The sequence below is a fragment of the Chiloscyllium punctatum genome, chromosome 6 (assembly GCF_047496795.1).
Source record: "Chiloscyllium punctatum isolate Juve2018m chromosome 6, sChiPun1.3, whole genome shotgun sequence".
Taxonomy (NCBI): Eukaryota; Metazoa; Chordata; class Chondrichthyes; order Orectolobiformes; family Hemiscylliidae; genus Chiloscyllium; species Chiloscyllium punctatum.
In genome coordinates this window covers 124,626,521-124,652,227 of record NC_092744.1, presented here as the reverse complement: position 1 = coordinate 124,652,227, position 25,707 = coordinate 124,626,521, and the positions used below count along the sequence as shown (strand labels likewise).

The window sequence follows — 25,707 nt, the reverse complement described above, 5'->3', positions numbered from 1 at the left end:
AGGCCACGCTGCTACAGAAGAAACTATGTCAGTGTCTCTCAGCATTGTGATGTCACAGGCAAATGTCGCCGTTACACTGCAGGAAATTCCTTTTTCCAATGTGAGGGCAGACCATATGTAAAGTAGCTTGAATATCGAATCATTTGACAGAAATACTTCCACTGCATCGCGGTTTGTTCTATTGTCTCCTTTCCACTTTACCTGTCATTGCCTTTCACTTTACCTCGCACATTCTACTTGTGCGAGTCTTTTACAATCTGGATGATGTGATGCAGTTGTACGGACCCATCTTCTGGCAGTATTCCACTTCACTTCAGCCCGCCCTAACTTCGTTATCTGATACTTTCCAGTTGTTTAGGTGTTAAGTGCTCATCTCAGACCTATCCTGCCCTCACCCAAAATAAATGGAAAACTCAGTCACAATTTGATCACTGCAATCGAGGGATATCTTCATTACAAGGTTAATGATAATTCCAATGATAATGTTTGGACTTCAGATGCTGGAGATCAGAGTTGGTAGTGTGATGCTGAAAAAGCACAGCAGATCAGGTAACATCCGAGGATCCGGATAATTCCGGTTTCAGGCTTAAGCCCTTCATCAGGAATAAGGCTTATGAGTCAGGGCTGAGAGATAAATGGAAGTGGTGTGTGGTTGAGGGAAAAGAGCTGGAAAGCAATAGATGGATGAATAGGAGGGAGAAGATAATAGGTCAGAAGTGGCAGCGATGCAATGGGTCGAGAGGGCGGTGGCGAGCTGAAGGCTTATGCTTGGGGGAAATGAGGAAACTGATCGAAATCACATTTATCCCGTGTGGTGTAAGGGTCCCAAGGCGGAATGTTTGGCATTCCTCTTCCAGGCGTTGGGTGGTAACGGTTTATCAGTGGAGGAGGTCCAGTACCTGCAAGCCTTTGATGGGGTAGGAGGGGGAGTTGAAGTGCTCAGCCACGGGACGGTGAAGTTGTTGGGTGTGGGTGTCCCAGAGATGTTCTCTGAAAGAAGGTATCCTATCTCCCTGATGTAGAGAAGACCACACTGGGCGCAACGGATGCAGTGGATGACATCGATAGCTGTACATGTGAATTTACAACGGATGTGGAATGATCCCTTCGGGCCTTGGTTGTATATGAGGAGAGTTGTGTGGGTGCTAGTTTCACCCTTCATTTGGTGGCAGTCAAAGGTGCCAGGAGACGGTTATGGGCTGGTGGGGGGAAGTGTCGACCTGAAGAGGGGGACGTGGAGGGAATGGTCTTTCTGGAGTGCTGGCAGAGCTGGGTAGCGAAATATATCTCTGGTGGTGGTGTCTGTTTGGAGGTGGCACCCAGTGGCAGAATATGATGCGTTTTATGTGGAGGTTGGTGGGGTGGGAGGTGAGCACCAGGAAGTTCTGTTCTTGTTGTGTTGAGAGGCGTGGGGTTCAAGGGTGGTGGTGCGTGAAGTGGAGGCGATGCACTGGAGGGCATTGTCAACCAACCTGGACAGGCAATTTGTGACCGTGGATGAAGTTGACCAACTGGGACTCTCTGAGGTGCAATTAGTCATCCTGGGATCAGATGTGTTGGAAGCGGTGGAATTGGGAATAAGGAATGTCGTTTTTACACGGGATAGGGTTGGAGGAGATGTCGTCTACACACCTTTGGGAGTCGGTGGGCTTGCAGTATCTGTCTTTAATTAGTCAGTCGCCAGAGACAGTGATGGAGATATCGAGGAAGGCTAAGGAAGTTGCCAAGATGATCTGGATAAATTTGAAGTCCGTGTGGAAGGTTTTCGTAAAGTTGGTGAGCTATTGAACCTCTTCGTTGGAGCACCAAGTGGCGCTAATACATTCATCAATGTAGCTGAGGAACAGGTGTAGGATGGTGCCTGTGTAACTGCGAAAGATGGACAGTTCCGCGTATCTGACAAACAGGCAGGCATAGCTAGGTCCTATGCGGGTGCCCATGGCTATCACCGTCGTTGGAGGAAGTGGGAGAATTGGAAGAGAAGTTGTTGATTGTGAGGACCAGTTCAGTCAGGTGGGTGAGGATGTCGGTGGAAGGGTACTGGTTGGGATGATGTGAGATTAAGAAATGGAAGGCTTGCAGACTTCTGTCATTGCAGATGGATTTGTACAGGGACTGGATGTCCATGGTGAATATGGCGTGTTGAGGGCCAGGGAGACGAAATTCTTGGGGGAGGTGAAGTGCATAGGGGTGTCACGAATGTAAGTGGGCATTTCCTGAACTGGGGAGAGAGGATTGTGTCCATGTAGGAAGAGAATATTCGGATGGGACAGGCTCAGGATGAGACAATAGGTCGACTGGGGCAGTCAGGTTTTTGTATCTTAGGAAGAAGGTAGAATCGGGAAGTGCGCAGTTCACGGACAATGAGGTTGAAGGTTGTGGATGGGAGATGCCCAGAGGTGATGAGATTGTGGATGGTCTGGGAGATGATAGTTTGTTGAGGGGAGGAGAGTTTGTGATCGTGGTCTGTAGGAGGAGGTGCCTGCGAGTTTGTACCTGGCTTCAGCTTTGTTCCTCTGCCCGGCTCACAAGCCTAATTCCTGATGAATGGCTTCTGCCTAAATCGTCCATTCTCCTGCTCCTCGGATGTTGCCTGAACTGCTGTACTTTTCCAGTACAACACTCTCCACTCATTCATTATTACTGTCTCATTTCACACTACCGGGTCCATGCTGTCTGTTTGATTCTAATGAGCACTGTTCTCATGGACTGCAACAAAATCTGCCAATCTGAAACAAAAACAGAAATTGCTGTAAAATCACAGGTGAGCTGGCAGCATCTGTGCAGATGAATCACAGTTAACGTTTCACATCCATTGGGTCCGTCTCTCCACAGATGCTGCCAGACGTCCTGAAATATTCCAGCAACGACTGTTTTTGTTTGATTTTCAACATCAGCAATTTTTTAGTTTTAGTATTCTTATTTTCTGCCAATATGATTTGGCTAAAGATTATGTTAAATGTTTTGAATATGACTACGATGGAATGGCAAGATTCCACCAGCTCGCGACTGCTACTTGGTCCACGTGACCAATGCCTTTCCACTTTGTCACCGCGCCCTAAAGCTGCACCTCATATAAATTGACAAAATTGTGGCATTCTCTCGGATTGGTAATCAGGAGCGAGATTGATTGAAATTATTGAAAATTTAAGATAAACTGATAAAATACAGGATATAAAACGGGAAACTGAAAGGGAAAGAGAGAACGGCGAATGATAATGTATTGACAAAACTGAAATATAATTGCTCAAGATTCAGAAAGTGCTTTCATCCACAAACATACCAGAATGTGGAATGAACTTTTTGGGACAACCAATACAAGCAGATTGCAAAATCTTAGTTTTAAATTCTTGCTGCAACTGTTTTGGTTTTAATGAACGCACCCATGTGATTCGGTGCTGTAATGATATCCTAAAATAGAAAAGGAAATCCTTGCCTTCGAGGGTACGTGGCGAATGTTCACTGATTCATCCCAGTAATGGCAGGACTGTCATCTGGAAGCATATGAGTAAAATCTTTCAATGTTCCATGGAGTTTCGACTGAGTGGTGAAGGGAATGTCTCCATTCACAAATTAATCATTCAGTAGAATTCAATACAGGGACCCATGAAATGATGAACAAATTGAACAAGTACACGGACATACGATACACAATAGCTTCGAAAATTACAATGTGAAAACTGTTGATTTCAGATCCACGGTGGTCTTTGGTGATGGCATTTACTGTCCCAAACCAGTCTGCACTGGAATGACGGGAGACACACTGTGAAGTATTTGAACTTCAGTCACCTTTAGAAATAGCTAAGACTGACTCAGGACACGGGGATATAGAGATGTTGACCTTACAAACCTTTCAGACATCACGTGGAAGAATAAAGGAAGTGATCGCTAATGTTCGTCTCCATGGAGACGATGTTCATGAACTGGATAGATAGTAATTAACCTTATTGGAGTTTATAAATGGAGACGTCATATTTAAAAAGCAAAGAGTTCATAGTGTAACTGTAAAATCTTTTGGTCACACTCAGTGGGAACATTGTGTGTAATCCTTGTCCTCATTCTCCACCAAAAACATGTGAAGTAGTTAGAAAGCGCACAGACGCTGTTTCCTGGATAGCAAGATATTAGAAAGCCAAGTGACGTTGTTTACTGAGACATAAAAATATCAGAAAAGATACAACCGGTTTCATCGGGATGATCGAAAGAATAAAGGAGTTTATTCACGAGATTCGGAAATGCCGGAGCAAAAACACGCAAATTTGATTTAAACAAATGAGATTTTCACATAACGCGAGGTTTGAATGAGTAAATCGGGGAAAGTCCCTCTTTCGAGTGAATCAAGAACTTTCGTTAGAGCTTCAAAACCATTACTGAATGATTAAGAAAAGTTTGGATGAGAGTTTCTTCCACTCAATAGAGTTTTTTTTCAATCGTGAACGACTTTACAGAAATAAAACGTAGAAGCTGACTTCCGAGTGTTTTAAAAGATACACGAACAAACGTACAAGGAGAGAATTTACCATTGAGTGAAAGTCAGTGTGGTTGCGTCACAATTTCGAATTTGTTGACTTCAGACACAAAGACATTTCATGAACATGTACAACTGAATAAGACTGAGTATAACAAATTCATGGATTGGTAATGTGTGACGTATTATTCAAGGTGAAACTCTGTAAATGGAGCTCATGTCCTAAAATAACTGCAGGCAGAAGTTATATCCCAATGAGTAGAAATTGAATCGTCACTTGGAGAGGCAACACCGACTTTAAAGATTTGACCACATTCACATGATGTTATGGATATTTCATACATTCTTAACTCCACCCAAGAAATCAACCAAGAAGACTCTGTTCTTTTGTGTTGTTCACCCCCTGTACTTCTCTGCAGCACGCCATTTACGATAAAATATGCTCAGACCAAAATTCAATTCGATACAATATTCAAACGGTCCTATGTGATTTCTTTTCTTTAATCATTGCAATAACGTATGTGAGTTTGCAACAAACTCTGTAACATGAAACCAGTTCAACATCTTTTTTCCCGGAATTTAAAGCAGTGCACATGGGGAACGTTATCCATCTGCTGAAAAATCACCTTCGGCTCTCTCTCCACATATGTCTCTTCACGTTTTAGATACTTGCAGTATGTTTGTTGATCAAGGAGTCATTATCCAGAAAAGGTTGTTTCTCAATCCACAAACACGGTATTTTCCATAAACTTGGCTTTGCTCAATATCACCTTCAATCCGTACCCCGCAACACGACGACAAATTGAGGCTGCTCCACGTGAGACTCAAACTTAAAACTTCGGCACAGCACAGCCCACTATACTGGAACAGAGATACCGTGCACCGGTCACCTTCAGAACAGGAGCAACACATTAATGCTTACCTCTACATTCCTGGTTTTACTTTAACGTTTGGGAAACCGAGTTTCTATGATTCCATGGCTAGTAACGGAGATTATATGATCATCTTCACCAGTGGTTCTGTCCCCGAGTGAGGAAAGTGGTGAGGTACTCATTGTAAAGATGGGTAGATTGATGAAATGTACAATATCATATTTTGCCTTCAATAAACCATGAGCTTTTTATTTTGTTTTGCATCTGTAGAAATCTTAAAATCCTCATTTGAATAGACTCAATGGCAGATCTCCATTTTGTCTCTGGCATTAAATTTCAAAATATAAACCCCCCCTGAATTCTTCCACCGCAGTCCGTTGTTTGGGAAGTGTTCCTGTTGTGGGAAATACACTTCCCCGTGTGTCACCTGCTGCTCCCAGCATGCGCTCTGGCACTGCACTCATTTTCCTTCTGACACTTGCTCACTGTGTTGCTGTGATCACACAGTGAGTTGGTGTCGCACGGCCCAGGAAAATGATACAGATCAAGGTTTTTGCATTGTTGAGTTCAATTGTCAGTTTAGCCTTATTTTGGATTTTGAAATTTTCTGTTCTGTACAATAGTGCGTGTCAAAAACATCTGAGCGGAAGTTAGGTGTTCCGAATAATGACATTGAGCACTATGCACTCTCCTCGTGTCTGGAAAACAATTCCTCACAGGCAATGTCATAGACAATAGACATCAGGTGCAGGAGTAGGCCATTCTGCCCTTCGAGCCAGCACCACCATTCATTATGATCATGGCTGAACATCCTCAATCTGTATCCTGTTCCTACCTTAGTCCCATAACCCTTGATTCCACTATCCCTAAGAGCTTTTTCCATCGCTTTATTGAAAGAAAACCTCCTGCTGTCTCGGGTTCTTCATTCCGTTGATTTCAATTCTTCACAGAATTCAACAGACCTTATTACATATTCCTTTCCTCATTTTTGTTCAGATCACTGTGTGCAGAGTGTGACAATGGGAGTGCAATTGCCTCAGAACCCAGGGATCAGACCATAGTCTTGGAACTGTACTGTGTTATTTATCATTTCACCAACACCAGGGAGAAATATCTGCTGCTCTGCATAATATACGCAATTCAATTATTCATAAGTTCATCGGTACCCTAGCGTCGGTGACGAGATGGCCGAGAGGTTAAGGCGGTGGATTGCTAATCCATTGTGCTCTGCATGCGTGGGTTCGAATCCCACTCTCGTCGCTGTTATCGACTGTTCTCCAATGACCGCAGCTGTTGTATTGAAATCTGGGCTCCCATGGTCAGTTTATATATATCAATGCTATTACACAATCTCAAAGCATAGTTTGACCCTGTTGACTAAACTGAATTGAAATGTCGTTTGCATTGGGATAATGAAAAAGAGCGTGATTGTTTTTTTCATGTCAAGTTGCTGTGAACGTTTTTTCGTATGAAAGACATCCAGGAAAAGCAAATAACGAGACCTGCGAAGTGCATGTTTATGCAAAGGGATTCTTAATGAATGTTTTGTCAGATGAAATCTGGAGGAGGTTGAGTAGAAGTAATTCATCCTGGTGAGAAGAGCACAGCGAGACAACACAAAATAATGGAGATACTTCAAAAGGGGCAGGGCGTGGGTGTAGGGGCACTAAGAACTGGGTGTAAATGCACAGTGGAGAATTGCCGCTGTGGGTGCCATGCATGGGCACGGAGTGACTTACACATTGGTCTCGCCCTCGCCCCTTGATCTCGCCATTGATGAATGCTGGACATAAGGCACAGATAAACACAAGATGTGGGAAGCAAGCTCCCTCTCGTTATGCACACACTGGATGCATCACATTGAACTATAAACAACTGGAGAAATCAGCAAGTTACCTATAGGGGGTGAAACTAAACTGTGGATCAATAACCGCAGATTCATGCAACATAAACATGAAAAATGATTTAAAATGTAGGGTGTAGGTTTGCTCGCTGAGGTGTAGCTTTGATATCCAGACGTTTCTTTACTTGGCTAGGTAACGTCATCATCAGTGGCGACCTCCAAGTGAAGCGAAGCTGTTGTCTCCTGCTTTCTATTCATATCTTTCTCCTCGAACAGGTTCCTGGGGTTTGTGGTGATGTCATTTCCTGTACGTTTTCTGAGGAGTTGATAGATGGCATCTGGATCTAAGTGTTTGTTTATGGAATTGTGGTTGGAGTGCCAGGCCTCTAGGAATTCTCTGGCGTGTCTTTGCTTAGCCTGTTCCAGTATAGATGTGTTGTCCCAGTCGAAACAGTGATATTTTTAAGCCGTATGTAGGACTACGAAGGAGAGAAGGTCGTGTCTTTTTGTGGCTAGCTGGTGTTCGTGTATCCTGGTGGCTAACTTTCTTCCTGTTTGTCTTACGTAGTGTTGGTGGCAGTCCTTGCATGGAACTTTGTAGATGACGTTGGTTTTGTCCACGGATTGAACTGTGTCTTTTAAGTTTGTTAGTTTTTGTTTGAGAGTGTTGGTGGGTTTGTGTACTACTAGGATTCCGAGGGGTCTGAGTACTCTGGCTTTCATTTCTGAAACTTCTTTGATGTATGGTAAGGTGGTTAGTGTTTCTGACTGTGGTTGGTCTGCTTATCGTGGTTTGTTCTTGAGGAATTTGCGGACTGTATTTTGTGAGTATCTATTCTTCTCGAATACGTGGTTCACCTCTGTTTTCCGAAGTTCGTCTGTGCTGCAGTGTGTGGTGGCTCATTGGAATCGTGTTCTGACTCAGCTTCGTTTGTGTGTGTTGGGATGGTTGCTGGTGAAGTTAAGTATTTGGTCAGTGTTTGTTGGTTTTCTGTATATGCAGGTTTGTACTTTTTCTGTTGTCCTTTCTTTCTACTGTGACGTCCAAGAATGCGAGTTTGTTGTCGGCTTCTTCCTCCTTGGTGAACTTTATGCCTGTGAGGGTGTTGTTGATGATGTTAAATGTCTCTTCTATCTTCTTTCGTTTTGTGATGACAAAGATGTCATCTACATAGCGGACCCAGATTTTTGGTTTGATTGTTGGTAGGGCTGTTTGTTCTAGTCTTTGCATTACCGCTTCTGCTATGAATCCTGAAAGCAGAGATCCCATGGGTGTGCCATTGGTTTGTATGTAGACAATGTTGTTGAAAGTGAAGTGGGTGGTGAGGTACAGGTCCACTAGCTTCATTATGTTTCCGTTGGTAATGTGATTGATGGTGGTTGGTGTGTGTGATGGTCTCTTCTAAAAGTGTGGGAAGTGTTTCTTTTGCCAGGTCGATGTTGATGGAGGTGAACAGTGCTGTTATGTCGAATGAGATCATTGCTTCTTCTTCCTCTATTTTGGTTTTTTTGATGACTTTTAGGAATTCTGGGTGGAGTGGATGGAGTGCTGTGACTCTTCTATGAGGCATTTCCGTCTTGCGTGTAGTTCTTTGGCCCGTCTGTAAGTTGGTGTTCCGGGTAAAGAGACGATGGGTGTGAGGGGGGCTCCTGGTTTATGGATTTTTGGTAGTCCGGGTCGACTTGGGCATCACATTGATCCTGGGACAGTTTAAGCAAAGACATGCCAGAGAATTCCCAGAGGCCTGGCACTCCAACCACAACGCCATAAACAAACACATAGATCTAAATGCCATCAACCCCGCAGAAAACGAACAGGAAATGACATCACCACAAACCCCAGGAATCCCATCCAGGAGAAAGACATTAATAGAAAGCAAGAGACAACAGCTTTGCTTCACTTGGAGGTCGCCACTGATGATGTGACCTAGCCAGATAATGAAACGTCTGGGTATCAAACCTACAGCTCAGCGAGCAAACCTACACCCTAATCCTCAACCTGCGCTACAAACCTTCACAAACCATGCGATTTAAAGTGTCTTTATACGCATATCATTAATAGACTTTTCGTTATAATACCCGTCTGGTTAAAAGAAGAAGAGACCACATTTCAAGATGGATGACAACGTATCCAATTTTGTTTTCAAGTTGAGATATATTTGATCATTTTAAACAGTGAACAAGTTCATTTTAAATAATGCAAACCACATTCTCTCACCTGGAATAAAAGTGTGATTTCAATATAAACATTGTCCTTGCTAAGTCGCAGTTACTCAACATGAAAAATGGGATGTAATTTTTATTAAGCTTACATCAATTAGTACCATTATCTTACTTGGGCTTGACTGCAGTATGCACATGCTAAATAAGGGTCAAGAAAGAATGACTTTTGGAAATAATGATTCTGTGGTGACTAAAAATAATATTAGGTTCTCATGATGCAGATATTCCACCATGGCTCCAGTGTTGGAAATGTTCAGTGGGCAGTATTTCTATGATGGTATAGAAGTATGTGAGCTGCCAGGAATGGGAGCTCCCACTTCATCTGGAGCAGCGTCTTTTGACGTGGACCAGGGAGCATTGTGACATCAGTCTGGGGGTTCCAACCACACCTGGAGCAGCCTCTGTTGACGTGGAGCAGCAGGGAGCATTGGCACATCCGAATGCAAGATCCATCCTCATTTGGAGCGGCTTCAGTTAGCATGGAGCAGGGAGCTTTGCGAGATCCATCTGGGAGCTCCACTCTCACCTGGAGCAGCTTTTAATGACATGTAGCAGCAGGGGGCATTGGGACATCAGAGTGATAGATCCAACCTCAACTGGACTTCTTCTTTTGACATGGAGGAGGGAACATTGGAACATCAGATTGGGAGCTCCAACCTCACAAGCACCAGCGTTTAATGACATGTAGCAGCTGGGAGCATTGGGACATCAGAGTGGGAGCTCCAACTTCAAGTAGAGACGCTTCTATTGACATGGAGCAGCAAGGAGCATTGGAACGTCAGGTTGGGAGCTCCAACATCACCTGGCAAAGCTTGTATTTATATGGAAGAGGAGGGAGTATTGGGACATTAGGCTGGGGGAAAAGATATTCAACTATTTCAATCTGAAGTAAAATATGTTTCAACACCACAGATGTTAATTGATTTATGAAGAATCTTTCCCGGGAAGATAGTAAAGACAAGTCCTGAAAATATTCAACTCAGGAAAACGCATTGGTACAGAGAGAAATGGGAGTGATGTTTCATGTCTTTGTCTTTTCTTTTCTGGCCGACTGTGCACTGGATTGCATTACCAGAAGGACTTTTTCACTCATTTCCTGCAAATACGGACAGGTCATTAACGTAATCTAAAGCTGAAAATTAATGGGAATATGCGATGTTATGATTAGGCTGGAGTTTACCTCAAATTAGGGTGAAAACGCAGCAAAGTCATTTGCAATTTCCAAGATCATCAGTGACCTCATTGATTCGCTGATCAGATTGTGAATGGTCGTTTTTTTGAAGACAATTTGAAGTGAATCAATGATGGTGATTATCTTTGCTCTTTGTTCACCTTGGGACTGTTACTGCTATTGCTCATGTCCTTATTAACACCACAGCTCTGCAGCGTGTAAAATCTCAGCTGTGCATCTGGCCAGTGGTACAACCATTCGGAAAGCTGGCTACGGATCAGGCGGTGGTAAGTTCGACTTTTACTTTGCGCAAGTGCATTGCGGAGATTCATCACACATCCAACCTAATCATTTTTGTTATGCTGAGGTGGATAATATTTGAAATTTTCATCTTCACGAGCGAAACTTCTTTCACTGTCTTCGATCAGTTAAACATTACCAAATGCTATTAGAGTAAAAATCACACAGCACAAGATGGTATTGAACAGACGTATTAGGAAGCACCAGTGTTCCATGCACTGTTTCTTCATCAGGTGTTTGTCAACTGTTGGAATCTAAAATTTCTTTGTGTGATTATTAAATGTATCCACCCCAGTCCAACACCAACGCCTCCATTTCATGGGTACCGTCGACACCACGAACGGTCGGTTAAAGTTCAGATGATCTTCCAAACGATCGCGCATATTGACACACACACCAAGTTTCTGCAGAAAAACACCCACTTGATGAAGGAGCGGCTCTCCGAAAGCTCGTGCTTCCAAATAAACCTGCTGGACTCTGCCCTGATATTGCGTAATTTTTAACTTTGTCGATTCAACTCAAACACTGGCACTTCCATATCATAGACAACATCAGTCATGTCCCAGCGCTGTCAGAGAAGGCAATCCTGGCTTAGCCCAATACATTGCTCATGGGTACGTTTCGATTTCTGAAACCAACGCACTCAATCGCTGCAGCTCCTATGTATCAAAAGGCAGAAAATAAATAGCTGAGACTCAGTTTTGACAATATTTTGAAACTCTTTGGGAAGTGGAATCAGAGGAGAAAGAAGGATTAACTGTCCGACTGTGCAGAGAGAGGGAAGGCACTTTTCCCTTCTTTGATGATCTGGGGTATTGACTGATCTCAGGCATGAAACAGATTCCTGGTAGAGCTGCTCTCGCTGCGTCAGGAACAAGAAGTCCTGATTTCCGAACGGAAATGAACCCCAGGCTACTCAGTTAAAGCGCTCAATACGAACCACTAGACCACCAGGGATGAGGGCAGAAGCAGTTGCACCGTTTCTTCATAACACAGTTTTTGGAATTATATCGCTGCAGATATGTTTACCCTCAAAAACGATTGAATTATCGAGTGTTTACAGCACAGAAATGGGTCCCATCATCTCATTTCCCAGCACTTGGTCTGTAACCTTGTGAACTCTGACGTTTCACCTGAATGCTAATTTCTCTGGAACGTTTTAATCTCGTAAAACACAATAAATGGGATTAAAGTTTGAGATGGGAACTGAACCCCATTCTTACCCATAGACTGAAGCACGCAGGCACATTTCCCCAAGTGTGACACAGGCCTCGGGAGAAAACAAGCAGAAAGTAAGATTTCACCAACTTGTCTGATGTTGTCCCATTTCAGAATTCAACACCAATGTTACAGCAAAGAAAGGAAGCATTCAGCCCCTCCTGTCCCAGTGTTCCTTTCCCATTGTTTCCCCATTACTCTGTAGTTTATACTGCCTCACCTCGTTCTTGCTGCCAAACTTGATCACTGCTCACGCCCGCTATTTCCTGTCCTGCCGTACGGTTTGCCTCAAGTTCTTGGAATGAAAAACAGGAATGGCCTATTTCAAGCACTTTTCTAGTTTACAAGGACAGTGTCATCGCCACTGAGCAAGCACATTGCCAGCTCAGAGAGAAGGTCTCATCCTTTAGAAACTGAAATGCAAAGATGATTGGATAGCCTTAGTATTGTAAACCAACCAACAAGACCGGAATAGTGCTGAGGGTATCACGCACAGAAGGATGTGAGAATAGAATGGCGAATTTCATGATGTCCAGGGTGATGTTAACAGAAATCTTCCCTGGTAGTATAGTGATGAGGATTCAGTGATTTCACTGTCATGGCTTGTTAAAGGTTAACGTTTACAGGAATCAATATGAAATACTGCCTGATATTTCGAAGCAGAATGATGTTGTGCAGCAGACAGAATCGTCTCCCTGCATGATCGAATAAAAGAGCTCAGAAGAGCCAGGAGGAGACATGAGAGCCAGAAGGAGACATTAGACTTTGTTGGCGGATAGGATCAGGGTTAACCCTACGGCTTTCCATAGGTATGTCAGGAATAAAAGAATGACGAGAGTTAAATTAGGGCCAATGAAGAATAATAGTGGGAAGTTGTGTGTGGAGTCAGTGGAGACATGCGAAACACTAAATAAATATTTTTCGACAGTTTTCACGATATAAAATGAAAATATTGGCGATGAAGATACAGAGATACTTACATCTCGATTCGAAGAGATTGAGGTTCACAAAGAAGAGGTATTAGAAATACTGCAGAGTGTGAAAATAGACAAGTCCTCTGTGCCAGATGGGATCTCTCCTAGGATCCTGTGGGAAGCAAGGAAGGGTATTGCCGAGCCTGTGCCATTGATCTAGAAATCATGATTGTCTACAGGAATAGTGCCTGAGTACAGGATGATTGCAAATGTGGTTCCCTTGTTCAAGAAGGGTAGTAGAGACAACCCTCGCAATTAAAGACCAGTAAGTCTCACTTCAGTTGTTGGTAAAGCTTTGGAAAAGGTTATAAGAGATAGGTTTTATAATCATCAAGAAAATAATAATCTGATCAGGGACAGTCAGCACGGTTTTGTAAAGGGATAGGTCGTGCCTAACGAATCTTATGAGTTTTTTGACAAAGTGACCAAACAGGTGGATGAGAGTAAACAGGTTGATGTGCTGTATATGGATTTCAGCAAGGTGTTCGATAAGGTTCCCACAGTAGGCTATTATACAAAATGCGGAGGAATGGGATTGTGGGAGACATAGCAGGTTGGATCAGTAATTGGCTTGCTGAAAGAAAACAGAGTGTTGTAGTTGATGCAATGTTCATCTTGGTGTTCAGTTACTAGCGGCTTTCCGCAAGGGTGGATGTTGGGTCCACTGCTATTCGTCAGTTTTATAAATGACCTGGATGAGGGCTTAGAAGGGTGGGTTAGTAAATTTGCGGACGACACTATGGTCGGTGGAGTTGTGGATAGTGACGAAAGATGTAGTAGGTTGCAAAGAGACATAGATAGAATGCAGAGCTGGACTGAGAGGTGGCAAATGGAATTTAATGTGGACAAGTGTGAAGTGATACACTTTGGATGGAGTAATCGGAATGCAAAATACTGGGCTAATGGTAAGATTCTTGGGAGTGCAGATGAGCAGAGATCTCAGTGTCAATGTACACAGATCCCTGAAAGTTGCCACCCAGATTGACAGGGTTGTTAAGAAAGAAAACAGTGTTTTGGCCTTTATTAATAGAGGGATTCCGTTCTGGAATCAGAAGGTTATATTGCAGCTGTACAAAGATCTGGTACGGCCACATTTGAAGTATTGTGAACATTTCTGGTCACCGCATTATAAGAAGAATGTTGACGCTTTGTAAAGGGTGCAGAGGGGATTTTCTAGCATGTTGCCTGGTATGGAAGGAATGCATTATGAGGAAAGACTGAGGGCCTTGAGGCTGTCCTCGTTGGAGCGAACACTGAGAGGTGACTTAATGGAGACAACAAGATAATCAGAGGTTGAGATAGGGTGGACAGGGAGAGTCTTTTTCCAAGTATGGCGACGGCAAGCACGAGGACCACAACTTTAAAGTGAGGGGAGATAGGTATAAAACAGATGTCAGAGGTAGGTTCTTTACTCAGAGAATAGTTAGGGCATGGAATGCTTTGCCTGCAACCGTGGTAGATTCGCCAAGATTCAGTGCATTTAAGTCGTCATTGGAGAGGCATATGGACGTACATGGAATAGTGTAGATGGGATGGGCTTCAGATTAGTATGACAGGGCGGTGCAACATCGAGGGCCGAAGGGCCTGTACTGCGCTGTAATGTTCTATGTTCTATATGCTACAGTTCCACATCAGCAATGTCATCGGCAATTGCCTGACGTTCAATCAGTGTAAAACAAGAACGGAGGGGGCGCCAGGAAAAGGGAAGGGGAATAGTGGTTTGTGAGAGTTAACGACATGCCCCGTGGAGACAGGTTCAACGTAGATACTGAATATCGGTTTTCCTGTTTACCTTGGTATACTGATCACTGCGGTTCAGTTACCCAATATCGTCTGCCCTTTGTGTGTGGTCCTTTGTACATTTCACCTCGGTTCAGTGCTCCGGGGCCCACGCTTTTTTTAAATTTGGCACGTTTTACTCAGGTCGGTTTTGCAGCTTCATATTAAGGCCAACAATTTTAGGAACAGATAGACACCATTCAGACCATCACGTCTACTCCGCTATTGAATGGTTTCATTTCTGATCTAATAACCTTGAACTGCACTTTCTTCGTTTCCCCATAACGCTTGATGTCTTTGCTGTTTGAACATCTGCTGATCTCAGCCTCATTACACATAATGACACTTCCTCAACAGCTTTCTGCTGCAAGAAAGTCCACTGATACAGAACGGTCTTAGAGAATAAATGCTTCTTCACCTCTATATTAATTATGAGATCCGCATTCTAATACACAGTAAAAAAAATCGCACATCACCAGGTCATAGTCCAACAGCTTTAATGGAAGCAATATCGTTTGGAGAGCTGCTCCTTCATCAGGTGGCTGTGGAGTACACAGTGGTAAGGTACAGAATTTATAGCGAAAGGTTACAGTGTAATGTCACTGAAATTATTCATTGGAAAAATACCTTGATTGCTTGTTAAGTCTTCCATTTGTTAGAATGACTATGTTTGGTTCATTTCTTTCTTATGTAAATCGAAAAACTTTCTTTTTAGCAAACAATCAAGGTATTTTTCAATGTACAATTTCAGTTACATGACACTGTAAAAATATGCTATAAATTCTGTGTCTTACAACTGTGGACTCCATAATCACCTGATGAATGAGCAGTGGTCCGAAAGCTAGTACTTCCAATTAAACCTGTTGAACTAGAACCGGGGGTTGTGTGATTTTCAAATTTGCACACCCCAGTCCAACTGATTTCAGCGTTTCTTCCCATTTGATTTCATCTCCTCTATGCAATTCTCACTGACTCTGACAGGACTGCTACTTTTGCTGTTTTGTGATGTCTGGAACTCATGTTCAATTTAAGATTTCCATAAGGAACAACAACTTTTTTTTCCCTGACTGGAAATCAACATTGGGAAATAGCAGTGAGACCGCTGCATTTCAGCACGTTCGCACCAAGGACGACATATGCAATGCTTGGAACTTTCCTTGATGACTTTGTTTTTGCCTATTTTGTTCAGTTGAAAAATGACAGTTATCGAGTTTTTAAAAGCACGGCGAATGGTCCTTCAGCCTATTGCATCATGATCACTTATCAAACATCTGGCTTGTAAACACAGTTTCCAGCACGTGACTCATCGCCTGGTGTGTTCGAACATTTCATGTCTTAGTTAAATTGTTATTCAATTTCTTCAGGGCTTGAGTGGAACAAAAAACATCTCTGTGAACTAACAGTTCTGAAAGACAAACTCTTTCTCGGAGCCATTTGTCAGTTTTCCTCATGATGCTGCGGAAAATGTTTCTGCGCTCACATCTGAATTGGTTTACCCTGTTTCTTCCTCAGCTTCCTTCTTCTTTCTATTAAATGGTTTAGACTCCAGTACAGACAACAAGGTGCAGGTTGCGGAAGTCATGTGTTTGCACTTTCATTGACACTCTGTCTCGCCGGTAGCTGCAGACCTTCCCCACACTGATTCAGACAGCACTGTCCTTCCTGTGACATTTCCCATGGAGAATGGAAGGGCAGGCATTAATAACCCGCACTTGGAAACCGAGCGACAGTTTTAAAACATTTACAGTGCCCCAGCCAGGAATTGAGCTCCTAACTCCCGCATAATATACGGCGACACGAACCACTATGCGAGCAATGACAACAGTTTCAAAGGAGACACTTCAGCCCGTTGTGGTTGCATTTGTCAAAAGCAACTGCTTAACAACCTGAATGGTTTGGCCCATAGCCTTAGCTTCTCGAAGATGTCTTGGCAGAACATATTCTCATCTGCATATTCCTTCAGGTTATAAGAGTTGCTGCCTCTCTGACCCTGACAGACTGTGTGTTCCAAATTCGAACATCCGCCCGCCTAAACCGCTTTTCTCCACATCTACTTTAACCTTTCTGCCTTTCTCATTAAATTTCTGGCCCCCTGTGATCGTTTTTTCCATCGATGGGAAACGCTTCTTTCAGTCTACCTTATCTGTACCCCTCACAAACCCCTCTGCTCGGTGACAAACAACCCCAGTTTGTCCTGTCTCCCTTCATGACTGAAACTCTTCAGCCTCGACACTATCCGAGTGAATCTCTCCTACAACTTTCCCAGTGCGATCTCATCCCTGGACAATTCTAGCACTGAGCCGAATGAACATATTTCCATTCTGTAACAGCATCGGAATTTACTGCAGCATTTATTGCCTTCCGGTTTGGAGTCACGTGGTCGCCAGACCAGATAAGGACAGTAGTTTTCTTCCCTCAAGGACGTCAGTGAAACAGATGGGTTTTTCAGACAACGTATTCTTAATTCTACACATTTATTGCATTCACATACTATCATCGTCGTGGTGTGGTCGGAATCCAACCCGTGTCCACAGAACATTACCTGGCTTTGCTGTGTTAACAATCCAGCGATAATACCACTAGGCTATCGCAGAAAGCCCTCCTGGGGGATCTTTTCCAATACTGTCTCTTTCCCCCAATTATTCCCTATGCCCTTTTATTGAGCCTCACGCTCCAATAATCTCTGGTCCATGTCAGTAAAAGCTGCTAAAAGAGAATTGATCTCACAGCCACGATATCCAACCGGATCGAATGATTTGAAGGTGCCAATGAAGAGATTGGGGCAACAGTGAGTGCAACGGCACAGACTGGACGGTATCAACGTGAAAATGTATGTTAGATAGTGCAATGCCTCAGTCAAATGGGATGAGGGACGTAAAAGAGAACTCGGGAGAGTGCGAGGGAGAGACATCTTCGAGAACTTTTGGGTTTAAATCCTGGTATTTGAAACGCAGAACAACAAAATTCGATGGAAAAGAAATCATCACCTCGGAGAATATTATCTTCTAAAAAACGATTAATTTCTGACCGTGTTTCACCAGAAGTAAAGCTTTGAGAGAACTTACCGCTATGGTGTGGATTAGAGCCGAGTTCGCTGCAATCACAACGCAGAATGCGAACTACTAAACGTATCGTGCAGTGGAAGGTTGCAGCATTCCACAGACCACGCTTGCAAACTGCAACCAGTATGGTAGCAGAGGAAATGTCAGGAAGAATGTACAATATCAGGACTTAGCGACAGGCATATCGGAACGCAAAATGAACCGAATCTTTAACTTTCACATCCCCAGAGACTGTGGAGGTTCCATGAATGAGAGTACAGGAGAATGGGATTAATGAAACCATCCAAACTTTTGGGAGAGTGCAGAATATTGTTGAAACGTATGCTTCCATAGCATTATATTTGAACATCGGCTACTTCATCATTTTGCCCACACAAGGCAGGACCAACTGCTGCATGCAATCACACATAATCCCAGTTCCAGATCCGGAATCAGAAAAACTGTGTGAAGCAGCCACGAAGATCCAATTGGAAACTGGGATGGAATGACAGGAGAGAGGCGCATGTATTTCCGAGGTTGGTCCTGGTCAAAAGCGGGGCGGAAGGGAATACTTGCCCCCATTTATAATATTATGACCATAAACAGTACATGTTGCTGTGACAGCCGATTGGCGCATCCAAAGCATGTGTAGACTTTAACTTTGGGGTGGCGAGGTACGAAATTTCACTTTCCTGTTGGATCAGTGGTTTTGACATTGGCACCTGTTTATGTTCGCATCAACTCAGAATCAGCTTCTTGTTCCCAATAAATACTGCAACCTGGAGAAGGTGGTGTTGTGGTTATATAATAAATTCGTCATCCTTGGGGACTCACACACCGAACTGGTCATGTTAAAGTTCGACGAATAAAACCTGGAATGGAAGCCTGACCTCAGGAACAGAGAACATGTCTTTAATTATCTGCAATCCCATTCATACATGTCACTTATCCAGGGGATGCTACCATCTTTACCCAATCCTGCCCACTTGTGTCTCCAGGACCTGAACTAAATAGCTGACCCTTAATCCGAGAATGACGACCGTGTGGGAAAGCAGGCCATTCGGCCCTTCCAGTCGACACCATCTCTCTGAAGAACATCCGAGCAGACCCACACTCCATAACTATTCCGTTCCCCTTCATTTCCCATGGCTGACCCCAGTAACCTTCACACCTTCAGACTGTGGGAGGAAACTCACACAAGCAAAGAGAGAATGTGCAAACTGCACACAGTCACACGAGACTGGTATCGAATCCATGTCTCTCGACCAGCGAGGCAGCAGCGAATCAGGATGAACAACAAATGCTGTCCTGACCAGTGACATCCCCACCCTGTGGATATATCAGGAAGAATAAAGACACATTCACAACATGGACAACGGGACTTATGTCTGCGTGGACATGATTTCAACCAATCGTTCATCCTGGGTAGATACAAGGACAGCGATATCACAGAGAAACCAGCGCAATGCGGGATTCAATTACCTGCTGAAGTGGAAACTCATCGATTCAGTCAAACTGGGGACAGACAGTTCAACAGTCCTGTGTATGGGAAGGGCTCAATGAGCAGAAGAACCTCCAGAGTAACCAGCAAGATTACATATCCCAGAAGGAGATCAACTAAACTGTCAACGCTGCTGTTAATCCCAACCAACTGCCAGTTTCATAGTGTCAATGTCATAGACTCACGCAGCATGAAATCAGGCCTTTCACTCCTACCAGCTCATACTGAACATAATGCCAAACTAAACGAGTCGCATCTGACGGCTCCTGTAATTGCTGAGGGTTAGTAATGCCCTTGTTGTATTATTACTGCATTGTTAATATGAATGTCCAGATATAATTCTGTGGACACGGGTTCAAACCCTGGCATGGAAGATGCTGGAATTTTATTTAAATAAATACCTAGAGTCTAATGATGATGTTGAATCAGTAGATCTGATTCACTAAGACCTGATAGGCAAGGAAACTGCGATACCTATCTGGTGTCTGGCTGGTGTGTGACTCCAGATCCATAATATCGTGGTTGATTCTGAACTTCCCTCTGTGCAATAAATAGTGTACTAGGCATGAGTGAATAGCTTTTGTTAATCCCACTGAAACTTTCCAATTCATTTGTCGATCCAAATATCCTGTAAATATTGTAAATGTACTTTCATTCATCACTTCATTTCATTGCACACATAAACCATCCTCTGTTAAAAAAAAGCCTCTCATGTCTTATTTTAAATCCCTCTTTTCACTTTGAACATATACCCTCTCGTCTTGAAGTCCCCCCTCCTTGGAGAAAAGACAGTTACAGTTAACTCCAGCCGAACTCTCAATAATTTATAAATTTCTTTCAGGTCGCCTTTCAAACTTCAGTGCTCGAGTGAAAATATTCTCAGCCTATCCAGCCTTTCGTTAGAACACAAACCTTCCCCACTAGCCAAACGCTGGTATACCTGTTCTAAACCTACTCCAGCTGAATAATTTCCTTTATATTTCTGGGCGGCAGGAACTGGACACAGTATTCCCGAAGACGCAAGACCCAATGTCCGATTCAACTTCAACATAACGGACCAACTCCTACGCTCAAAGGACTGAGCAACAAAGGCAGGATGACATTTTTTTTAACCATTCTGTCTATATATGAAGTAAACTAAAATTAATTATGTACTTGCATTCCTGGCCTCCGTGTTGCACAACACGATGAAACGCCCGATCATTAATTGTATAAGCCCTACTCTTAGTTGATGTAGCGAAATGCAATACCTTCCATTTATCCAGATTGAACTTCATGTGACATTTTTCAGCCCAAAGACGCAATGGATTAAGATCCTTTTGGAATCTTAGATCACCTTCTTCACAGTCTCCTATTCTGGTGTCCTCTGCAAGCTTATGAAATATGGCTTCGATGAGTTCTATTGTTTTCTCATATAGGTCAACGATTTTTAATTATTTGTTGTGGCGATCATTTAGCAGTTTGCAAATCATGTGACAATTAAGTCATGTCATTAACCATGAGGAAGATAGTCATAGACTTCAGGGAGATTGGAAACAATTGGCAAGAAAATGTGCTGAAAGGAATTCAATTCAGTGAAGTGGGTGATAATGAATTTGAGGACGCACAATGAGAAAAGTGGGAATGCTGAGTGGTTTAAAGTAATAAAAGAGAAATTGGAGTAGACATTCACGAATGTTTGAATGTGATTGGACTAGGGATCAAGTGGTCTCGAGAGGTTCGAGATACTTTCTGTTCTTGACCGCAGGTGGGAATATAAGAGTAGGGAAATGATGCTGAAACTTTAGCAACGGCCTATTCAAAATCAATAGAGAGGGGAATCAGATGGACGGAAGTGCGTACTGCAGGTGCTGGATATCAGAATCAAGATTAGAGTGGTGCTGAAGAAGTACAGCAGGTCAGGCAGCATCCGATTTGCAGAATAAAAATAACATTTCGGGCAAACGCCCTTCATCAGGAATAAAGCTGGGAGCCTCGAGAGTGCTTAGATAAACGGGAGAACAGGGTCTGTGAAGAAATTAGCTGAGAGTGCTAGAGGTGGATAGCAATGGGGTTAAAGGTGATAGGTCGGAGAAGAGGGTGGAGCGGACAGGTGGAAAATAAGATAGACAAGTGGGTCAGGTCAGTAGAAACTTGGAACACAGATAAGGTGGCCGTGGGGAGATGAGGAAACTGGTGAAGACCACGTTGATGCCCTGGGTTTGAGGGTCTCGAGGTGGAAGATCTTGCGTCTGGTGGTGAGGGAATGGCGGTGGAGGAGACCCTGGAACTGCATGTCCTTGGGAGAGTCGGGCGACGTGGTAATTGATGTTTTTGGTATTGGGGCGTTGGAGTTGAATGTTGCGGTTTCCCTGGAAATGTTCTCTGAAACGCTCTCCGAGAATGTGTCTGTTGGCCCCAATGTAGAGGAGACCTCATCCCGAGCAACAGATGCATTAAATGACATGTGTGGAAGTGCACACGGACATTTGATGGATGTGGAAGGCTCATTGGAGCCTTGGAAGGATGTGAAAGGGAAGATGTGGGCGCAGGTTTTGCAATTCCTGTGGTGGAAGGGGAACGTGCCGTGAGGGGAGGGTGGGTCATTGGAGGGCCTGGACTTGACGAGGTAGTCATGGAGGAAAGGGTCTTTGTCAAAGTGGATAGGGGTGGGGAGGGAAATATTTCCCTATCACTGCAGGAATTGCAAAACCTGCACCCACATCGACCTCCTCACCTCTGTCCAAGGCTCTAATGGAGGCTTCCACATCCATCAAAGTCTCTCCTGCACTTTCACACATGCCATTTCGTGTATACATTCCGCCTGATGCGGTCTCCTCTAAGTTGGAGAGATGAGATGTGTTCTCACACAACACTTCAGAGAATATCTCCAGGATACTCGCAAGAATCAACCCCAGTGCCCCATGGCCAAACATTTCAACTCCTCCTCCCACTCTCCCGAGGACATGAAGGTTCTTGGCCTCCTGTATCGCCACTGCCTCACGACCCGATGCCTCGAGAAGAAAGCCTCATCATCTGCCTCGGGACCCTTCAACCCCATGGCATCAATTTGGACTTCACCCGTTGCCTCATTTCCCCTCCCCTACCTTACCCCAGTTCCCACCTTCCAGCTCAACACCGTCCGCCTGATTGCACCACCTGTGCATCTTCATTCCCACCTATCCACTCCACCTACTTCTCTGACATATCATGTTCAACCCTCGCCTACATACACATACAGCACTCTCAGCAACCTTCTCCCCAGCCCCACCCCCTTCCCATTTATCTCTCCATGCCATGTGATCCCAGTCTCATTCCTGATAGAGGGCTTTTGAATGAAACGTCCATTTTTTCTGCTCCTCAAATGCTGCCGGACCTGCTGTGTGTCTCCAGCACCACTCTAATCTTGAGGCGAGTCAGTTGATTGAGAGGAGTTTCAGGTATTTTCTATTGTTGACCACAGGCTGTGGATGATAGCAGAACTTTAGCAACCACCAGTTTAGGGAACAGCTAAAGGACTGAGCACAAGTCTGGTCACGCATAAATCAACATTTTTCTTAAAATTGTAAGATAAAAGATGGAAGGTTGAAGTATGCAACTTGGCCCATCAAGGCCGTTTCACCAATGAGTTTCTCACTGATTCCTTTCCAAGTCAGGGTGCTATGGGCCTTGGAGGGGAACTTGAGAATGGTGGCGTTTCGTTGCATCTTCCAAACTTGTCCTTATAGTCAGTCCAGCTGTTGAGCTTTGAAGGTTGTCAAAAATGCCCGAATGACTTACTCCAGTGCATCTTATAGTTGGTGAACTCTGCTGGAATTGTGCCTTAGCAGTTAAGGGAATGAATATTGCAAGTGTTGAAGAGGGTACACTCAAGTGACTGCATTGTCGTGGACGGTGTCCATTTCCTTAAGTGTTATTGAAGTTACACCCATCTAGGCAAATGGAGAGAGTTATATTCCACGTCTCATTTGTGCCTTGCAAACGATGTACGATTCACAGAACAATGAGTTGAGTTTATAATCAAAAAATCTCTCAAGAACATGTTATTGTTGTCAAAGTGTTTATGTAGCCAGTTTAACTAAGCTTTTTCCCCCGAAATAATAGCTCTGTGGACGATTACACGGGGTAATTTGTTTACAGTAAAGATGGTGAATGTCAATGAGATATGATTAGATACTCATTTGTCAGAGTGTTACTTACTCGATTTCGTCCTTGTGTGGACCAATCTGATTCCAGTCACTGTCTGATTTCAAGATCCAATTGCTGTCTGTGCTTGAAATTTCAACCGTTTCTTCGCATAAATGTCTCCACCTGCCTTAATAACATGTAAGGACGCTATAGGGGACAGCAGAGATTAATGAACATGTTGTCAACACTGGAGAAAATGGAGCTTCGTGGAATGATTGGTTAGGCTGGGATTATTCTCCTTGAAACAAAGGAGAGGGAGGGGACCTCTATAATCACATAGTAACATTTATAAACGTTCAATATTCATGGGATCTTGACAGGGTAGATACAGGCAGGGGATTCACCCTCTGGTATGAGGAGAGCACCAGAGGACATGAACTCAGAATTAGATATTGTCTATTTAATTCAGAAATGAGGAGAAATTTCTTTGCTCAGGATCCAATGAATCGGTGGAACACCTTGCTGAAATTGTTGTTGAGGCTGAGTTGTTGTGTATTTTAAAACTGTGCCAGACAGATATTTAACCAGAAAGATGATGAAGCTTTGTCGTGGCAATGCTGGAGAATGGAGTTGAGGATTATCAGATCACCCATGAGTTCGTTAAATGGTGGAGCAGACTCGATGGGCTGAATGGTCGACTTCCACTCCGACGTCATTTGGTCTAACGCCTTATATTATTGATGCCTTTAGAATTCTGAGGGGATGGGGTGAAGTGACAGAAAGGGTTTCTCAAACTGAACAGACAGATCAGGAACTAGGCTCATAAGTTCATGAACAAGAAATGTTCTGTGGCCTGGACACAACAAATGGCACAGGGCACACCACAGATGGGTATGTGCAGATGTTGTGATTGCTAAAGAAAATTGGTAGATCTTATATGATTGCCAACTTGGTGATCACGCTGGATGATGGATCGCGGTATGATTCACACAGCAAAAGGTTGTGAATGAATGAAAAATTCGTTTCATTGGAAAAGTTTTCTGCGCTCCCAATTCAATTGACTGTTTAAAATACTGATCAGAACTTTGTGTGGAGTATTACATTAAAATTTACAATCCCACTGGATAAACTATTGCACCCGATCTCTCCTTATTTTTTCCTCTTTCATTCGATGTAAATTCATAGAAAGTCAAGATGGAATGAAAGGAGAATAGAAACGTTTGCCCTCCTTTTCATTATCCCAATGTAACTTACAACAGAACCAAATTGCTCTACTTCGACTTTGATGAGGTATCGATTTATCACAAATCTCCGGTGCAATGAAGGGCAAGAGGAAGATTCTCTACCCAAAGTATCCTAAAGATGCGAGGCACAAAGGGAAACCACACCTGCGTTTCACAGAAGTAACAGCCAGAGAAGGATTCAAATCCACACAAGCACAATGGAAGAGCAACCCGTCGCATGAACCCCTGGGAGACTTCAGCCCATTGCAAAGGGGCTCACATGTGACCCCGTCAAGATCACATATGGTGCACCGAGGGGATAAGAAATTCCCTGAGCGGAATCGAATCCACACCATTATGTTTCTGCTTTCAGCAGAATAATAATACCAGCAAAATCAAAGTGATTCACCTCGTCCTTGGAAGGAATACCTTGTCCTTGATTTATTCAGAGTCAGAACTGTCTCAGAATGACCCAGAAAACATGAAATTCCCGTCACATTCACACGCACATTTAGTCTTGACGCATAATTTCTTCAGACAGTTTCTCTCTCACGTGAAGAAGTATACACGGAGAGAGAAGTGAAGGTGATGGTTTAGCTCGATGGTCTTTCTCATATGGCTAAACCTGAACTGGGTAAAATTCCCGGAAATGCTGTGTTGTTCGTTTCATTTTATTAATTTTGCTGCAACTTCACTCTGTTCATTCCAATGATCGGAATTGAATTGGATTTATGTGATTGGAACGTTAAATGTTGCATTCAATTTTGCTCCGAATTTATTTCAGCTTAAAGAAAATACTGATGAGAAAAACAGAAGGTTAAACTACAAAACAAGATGCCCGTTTTGATGCTCAGTTACTTTGGCAGATTTCAGTGGGTGTCAAATGAACCCAACATCATGGCGATTGTCCTCCCACCTTTAAGGCATGGGGTTAAAGCAGGAAATCGATCTCTAAGAGACGGGTCACTTCCTATTCATTATGGAATA

At 43.5% G+C, this 25,707-nt stretch overlaps 1 long non-coding RNA gene and 1 other non-coding gene across 2 annotated transcripts in view; one reads left to right on the top strand and one right to left on the bottom strand.

The window, feature by feature from the left end:
* Positions 1-25,707, bottom strand: part of LOC140478559 (uncharacterized) — a 728,439-nt gene that overhangs the window by 213,822 nt on the left and 488,910 nt on the right. The gene's annotated exons all lie outside the window — the stretch shown is intronic.
* Positions 6,519-6,600, top strand: trnas-gcu (transfer RNA serine (anticodon GCU)). The gene has a single exon. It is a non-coding gene; the product is annotated as a tRNA-Ser (tRNA).